Genomic DNA, 7462 nt, shown 5'->3' on the forward strand with positions numbered 1-7462 from the left:
GGATCTCTGCATCCTCCTCACAGTTCACCCTCCACCCAGCTTTGTGTCATCTGCAAATTTGGAGATACGACATTTAGTGCCCTCATTTAAATCTTTAATATACATTGTGAATCCTGGGGTCCCAGCACCGATCCCTGTGGTACTCCTTTCGTCACTACCTGCTGTTATGGGCCAGGGTTTAGAGAATCCCAAAGTGTATCATGGAGTTCACCTGACCCACAACTTTTAATAGATTATGGTACTGGGAGCACACTGCCCACTGTACAGGTGTGGTAGAGCAGAAATGGAAAAGTATTTTTTAAAGCAAAACAACGTTTATTCTTTGAACTCAAGTTAACCTTTTTAAAACATACAGTTCCTAGACTTTCTCGCGGAGCGTTAGGAGGAGGTCAGCAGCAGCAGCAGCCCGGGGGGGGGGGGGGGGCAGGGAGGGGGGTTTCTTTTGGGGTGGCGTTTGGGTTAAGGTGGGGGGTTTCCCTATTTGTGTTTTTTACTGTTATATGGTGGGTTATTGTATATGGGGGGAAATCTAATGTATAATTTCTGCTATTGTGTTCTTGTTTCTTTTTTCTTGTTGGGGGGGGGGTTTTGTTGAAAATTTGTTGAAAAATTGGAATAAATATATTTTCAAAAAAAAAAAAAGTTTTGAGCCTCGACCCCTCAGTCGTGGCAGCCCTTCCCGACCCACAAAATGTAGGAGGAGGTACCCTCCAGGAAATGCATGCAGCAATCCTAGATGCGATCGGCTACAGTAAGGGAGATCCCGTAGAAGGACTCAATACATGCAGACAGAAAAAGACCGAGCTGGACGCCTTTGGACCCACTTTACTGCAGTATTTGGAGAGTTAGTCCGCGCCCATTTGACACCAGAAAATATGGCCAAATGGACCCGTGTCCTAGTCTCCCACGCGACCGAAGCAGGACAGAGAGCTTGCGCCAATTATGACCCCTCAGACGATACACATAATGAGAAATGGGTATTAAAGAGATTATCCTGAGCTTGGGAACAGTCCCTTCAGGGAAGGTCAGAACAAGGAAAAGTAGAGGAAGAGCAAGCAGATGCTAACATGCATCCAGTCAGGACACATCAAAACCCCGCATGGGTAAATGAAGGAAGAAACGGCCCACAGCAGCCTAAATCACAAGAATGCTACAATTGTGGACAGTTAGGACATTACGCCAGAGAGTGCAATGCCCCCCAGAAAAGCAGCGAACCCAGCAGGCAAATGCCCTAAATAAGAACAGAGCCAAGCCCATTCACAGTGTTAGCGCCCATTCCGAGAACGCAGACATGAACGGCACCGATTGACGGTGTTCGGACTCCCCAACTTGGGTCTGCACACCCTTTGGGACAAGTCCGGAAGACCGGTAGCAGCAGACACAGTCCGGGGACACCCCGTAGAATTTCTTTGGGACACAGGAGGGTCCCGTACCACGTTAAATTCCTCCACAATGTTCCAACGGGATACATGGCCCACCACAGACACCATTACCCTCAGCGGCTTCACAGGACACTTACAGCAGGCACACATTATGGCCCCTGTGGCTATTCAGATAGGCAACACTAAGACAAAACACCCCATTGTTCTAGTAGATCTACCCCAGACAGCCAAACACATTTTGGGGATAGATTTCATGAGCTCCCACAATCTTTTGTTCGACCCCGTCAATAGATGTGTGTGGAGAATGGCAAAGGCAGCACGAGCCCCTGCCACGCTCACAGTTGGAGACTACGCACACAGGATTAGCGCAGTGGGAGACTTCTGGTTTTATCCACGAACCATTAGTCAAGACAAAGAAGTTAGAGACGTTTTACAGAAACACAAATCATCTTTTGCCCAGCACAAGCACGACTGCGGCAGGATCGCAGGTTTAGTTAACATCACAGGTCCCGATCCTAAACCCCAGAAACAGTACAGTTTCCCCCAACAAGCAGAGGGAGAAATTGCAAAAGTCATCCAAAGTTTACTTGACCAAGGCGTACTTCGTTCAGTAGCCTCAACTAACAATGCCCCAATTTGGCCCGTCAGGAAACCCGATGGCTCATGGCGACTGACCATCGATTATAGGGAACTAAAAAAGTGACTCCATTAGCAGCCCCCACCTTGGCCACAAGTCCCGAGACAATGTTAAAACAGGGACTCCAGTCAAAATTTTTCACGGTTTTGGACATCAGCAACGGCTTTTGGTCTATTCCATTGGATAAAGCGTGCCAATACAAATTTGCTTTCACCTTCCAGGGACAGCAATACACGTGGACGTGCCTACCACAAGGCTTCCACAACTCCCCCTCCATTTTCCACCGACAATTGGCAAATGGATTAGCTACATTATCCCGACCCGAATGCCTCGTCCAGTATGTAGACGACTTACTCCTACAGACGGACACTAAGGGAGAGCACATTTCGCTTCTCACCGAATTATTAGGAATCCTTCATGAAATCGAATGTAAAGTTAACTCCAAAAAGGCCCAGATTCTCCAGGAAAAGGTCATTTATTTAGGCACAGTAATCACCCATGTCAAACGCGAGATTGAGGAGAAACGCATTGACTCCATTGTTAAATTACCCTTGCCCCATAAAGTTACAGCCCTCTGGTCATTTCTAGGACTGGTTGGCTATTGCAGGAATCACATAGATGGTTTTGCCACAAAGGCAGCCCTTCTTTCCGAGCGCCTAAAAAGGAAAACCCCATGGAAATGGCTTCCACAGCACACGGATGCCGTGGATGCATTAAAACGTGCCCTGAGCACAGCTCCCACTTTACAGGTACCAGACGCACTCGCCCCATACGCAATAGAAGTAGCATCCACCGACCAAACCCTATCGGCCGTGCTCCTTCAGGAAAGACACGATCGTAGCTTACGCCTCACGAGTTCTCAATCCGGTAGAGCAAGGATTTTCTGCCTGCAAAAGGCACTGGCTCGCAGTTTTTTGGGCTGTTCAGTTTTTTCAGTACATAATAGGACTCAACCCCGTAACCATTTTGACAGAGCACACCCCAATCCAACTTCTACTAGACGGTAGACGAAAGGACGCCACAGTCAGCCAAATTCACGCAGCACGATGGACCCTACTCCTACAAGGACAGGACATTACGGTTAAAAGGACGAAGACACACACGTTTCTAGCAGACAATTTACAGTACGTACATGAGTATGAGATCATTATCACCAAGCACAATACAGGACCCTTTATCCCCAAATCAGCTCCCCCGAAACCATGTACTACACCCCAGAGACCCCAGCCCACAGACACAGACGCAGCTCTTAGGATTTATATCCTAACCCCCAACATGGAGGTTCTGACGTGTGACCGGTTTTCTTTGTCCTCCACCTGCCCCTTGAGCGCTCCCTGGGCTGCCACCAACCCTGCCACCTCCACTTCCAATGAGATGATCAGGTTGCTTTGGTCAGTAGCTGCCTTCTCGAGCTCCCGCACCATCGCCTCCTGTCGCCGCTCTGTGCTTTCCATTGCCTCATTGAAGAGGGCTAAGGCATCTGCGACCACCGACTTCACTTTTGCCATAGCCTCTTTCTTTATAATGTCTCTCTGTTTAAGGAGCTCCTGTGATAGGAGTTCTATCCATTAGTCTATTGAAGGGTAGGTCGGCGTTTGTGTCGGCGATCCAGCTCGCTCCTCCATGTCCTATTCCGTTCGCTCTGCGTGTCCGCCGCCTTGACCTTTCTCTCCTGGCTCTTACTGGCCTTATTGTCCTTTCGGCCCTTTGGTTGATTTGCGGGCACATCTCTGTGTCTGTGGTGCTTTCGGAGAAGGGTGTTTTTTTTTGTTGTTGTCTTAGTGGACGATTTGTGGGCTAAAAATACCTAATTCAGAGTTTCCAAGAGGAGAGCCATCTTTCCTGCAACTGCTCAGCTGGAACTCAGGACTGAATGTTGAAGGTTGCAATCAAGCGGGCTATTTTTTCCTGGATGCTGCTGAGCTTCTTGAGTGTTGGAGCTGCCCTCAGTCAGGCAAGTGGAGTATTCCATCAAGCTCCTGAATTGTGCCCAGTAGATGGTGGACAGTGTTGAGGTATCATGAAGCCCGCTTTGTCCTGGATGGTGTTGAGAAAGCAGGAGAATGGGGATGAGAAAAATATCAGCCATGATTGAATGATGGAACAGACTCGATGCGCCGAGTGGCCTAATTCTGCTCATATGCCTTATAGTCTTATAGTCTTGATTGCTCCCCCTTCCACAAACATTCAAACCCTCCACCATCAACGAACAGTAGCAGCCATGTGTACCATCTACAAGATGCACTGCAGTAACTCGCCAAGGTTCCTTAGACAGCACCTTCTAAACCCATGACCACTACCATCTAGAAGGACAAGAGCAGCAGATACCTTGGAACCTTACTACCTGGAGTTCCCCTCCAAGTCACTCACCACCCTGACTTAGAAATATATTGTCTTTCCTTCACTGTCACTGGGGCAAAATCCTGAGGCACAGTGGGTGTACCTTAATCTCGGGGATTGCAGCAGTGCAAGAAGGCACCATCAACTTCTGAAGGGCAATTAGGGATGATCTAACCAGTGCTGCCCACATCCCGTCAAATGAAATTTTAAAAAATTCTCTCTTGTTGGAGATGACCAATGCCTGGCACTTGTGTGGCATGAATTTTACTTGCCATTTGTCCGCCCAAGCCTGGATATTGTCCAGGTCTTGCTGAATTTGTACATGGACTGCTTCAGAGTCTGAGGAGTTGTGAATAATGAACATCCCCACTTCAGATCTTGCACAGAATGCTTGGCAGTTATCTGTCTGTCACCATTAACTGGCCCATTCTCCATGGCGATGCCTGTACCAATCAAATTCCACTTGTCAACTATTCAACAGTCTCTTCTCATGCAGTATAACTTTGTTATTTTCCCTTGCGAATTGACCTGATGAGTGCAATATGAATAGCTTTGGCAAAATGTCTCTTTTTTTTTCCAGCAACTCATAGTAAAGGAGGCTGTAGGCAATATAGGTTTATAGAGCATTGGTGAGACTGAATAGAATCAGAGAATCCCACAGTACACCGGGAGGCCATTCAGCCCATTAAGTCTGCCCCGACCCTTCAAAAGACCACCCACCTAGGCCCAATCCCCCACCCTATCCCCGCAACAGCACACAACCTCAGGGGCAATTTAGCATGGGTAATCAACCTAGCCTGCACATTTTTGGATTGTGGGAGGAAACCGGAGCACCCGGAGGAAACCCATGCAGACATGGTGAGAATGTGCAAACTCCATACAAATGGTAACCTGAGGTCGGAATCGAATCCAGGTCTCTGGCGCTGTAAGGCAGTAGTGATTAGGGGCTGGTTTAGCACACTGGGCTAAATCGCTGGCTTTGAAAGCAGGCCAGCAGCACGGTTCAATTCCCGTTCCAGCCTCCCCGAACAGGTGCTGGAATGTGGCAACTAGGGGCTTTTCACAGTAACTTCATTTGAAGCCTACTTGTGACAATAAGCAATTTACATTACATTTACATAACCACTGTGCCACATCTCGATTGTGTAAAGTTTTGATTTCCTAATCTAAGGAAGGATGTACATCCCAAACAGGATTGCAACAGGGGTTCACCAGACAAATCCTTTGGATGGTGCGATTTTCTTATGAAGTGAGATTGAAAACTGGGGCTGTATTCTCAAGAGTTTCAAAGTATGAGAGGTGACCTCATTAAAATGTATAAAATTCTTACAGGGTATGGCAAAGTTGATGTGGATAAAACATTTCCCCAGATTGGTGAGTGCAGAATAAGGGGCAGACCATTTAAGATTTGAGATGAGGAGGAGTTTCTTCACTCAGATGGGGTGATTCTTTGGAATTCTCTACCCTTGAGGCTGTGAAAGCTTAAACATTGAGCATGTTCAAGGCAGAAATTGATAGATTTCTGAATACTAATGACATCCAGGGATGTGGGATTATTGGGGGGGGAACTGATGTAAGAGGTGGATGATCAGCTATGATTTCTCCTAAGCTCAAATTTGACCTTCTCAAGGGCCAAGAATTCAAGTAGGTCCCCCCGCCACTCCAAGGCATGGGGTGGAAAAGCTGACCTCTATCCCACCAGGACCCGCCTCCAGGCAATCAACGAGGCAAAGGCTAAAACATCTGCCCCCGCACCCGCCTGCAGCTTGGGCCAGTCCGACACCCCGAACATGGCCTCGAAAGGACCCAGTTCCAAGTCCACACATAGTACCCTCGAGATGATGCAAAATCTGTCCCTACAGCTTTGGACAGGATCAAAACATCCGTACTGCTCACGGACATCCTCCACTCCCTCGAACAGCCGGCTGATCCTCGCCCTCATGCGGTGCGCCTTTATATGACCTTCAGCTGTATCAGCCCCAACCTCGCGGATGAGGTTGAGGAGTTCACCCTTCATAGCACCTCACACCACAAACCTTCTTTTTGATTTGATTTATTGTCACAAACACCGAAGTACAGTGAAAAGTATTTTTCTGCAGCTGAGGGAACGTACATAGTACGTACATAATAGACAAAAAGAATAATCAACAGAATACATTGACAAATGGTACATTGCCAAACAGTGTTTGGTTACAGTGCGGAACAAGGGGCCAAACAAAGTAAATACATGGGCAAAAGCAGCATAGGGCGTCGAGAATAGTGTTCTTACCGGGAACAGATCGGTCCGAGGGGGAGGCGTTGAAGAGTCTGCTGTGGGGAAGAAGCTGTTCCTATGTCTGGATGTGCGGGTCTTCAGACTTTTGTACCTTCTGCCTGATGGAAGGGTCTGGAAGAAGGCAATGCCTGGGTGTGGGGGGGGGGGGGGGGGGGGGGGTGGAGGGGGCGGTCTCTGATAATGCTGTCTGCCTTCCTGAGGCAGCGGGAGGTGTATACAGAATCATTGTGAGGGTGGCAAGCTTGTGTGATGTGTTGGGCTGAGTTAGAACATAGAACAGTACAGCATAGAACTGGCCCTTCGGCCCTTGATGTTGTGCTGAGCTTTATCCGAAACCAAGATCAAGCTATCCCACTCCCTGTCATTGTGGTGTGCTCCATGTGCCTATCCAATAACCGCTTGAAAGTTCCTAAAGTGTCTGACTCCACTATCACAGCAGGCAGTCCATTCCACACCCTAATCACTCTCTGAGTAAAGAACCTACCTCGGACATCCGTCCTATATCTCCCACCCTGAACCTTATAGTTATGCCCCCTTGTAACAGATACATCCACTCGAGGAAATAGTCTCTGAACGTCCACTCTATCTATCCCCCTCATCACCTTATAAACCTCTATTAAGTCGCCTCTCATCCTCCTCCGCTCCAAAGAGAAAAGCCCTAGCTCCCTTAATCTTTCCTCATAAGACCTACCCTCCAAACCAGGCAGCATCCTGGTAAATCTCCTTTGCACCCTTTCCAATGCTTTCACATCCTTCCTATAGTGAGGTGACCAGAACTGCACACAATATTCCAAGTGCTGTCTCACCAGGATCATGTACAGTTGCAGC

This window comes from Scyliorhinus torazame, chromosome 16 (genome assembly GCF_047496885.1).
Source record: "Scyliorhinus torazame isolate Kashiwa2021f chromosome 16, sScyTor2.1, whole genome shotgun sequence".
In the NCBI taxonomy this organism is placed as follows: domain Eukaryota; kingdom Metazoa; phylum Chordata; class Chondrichthyes; order Carcharhiniformes; family Scyliorhinidae; genus Scyliorhinus; species Scyliorhinus torazame.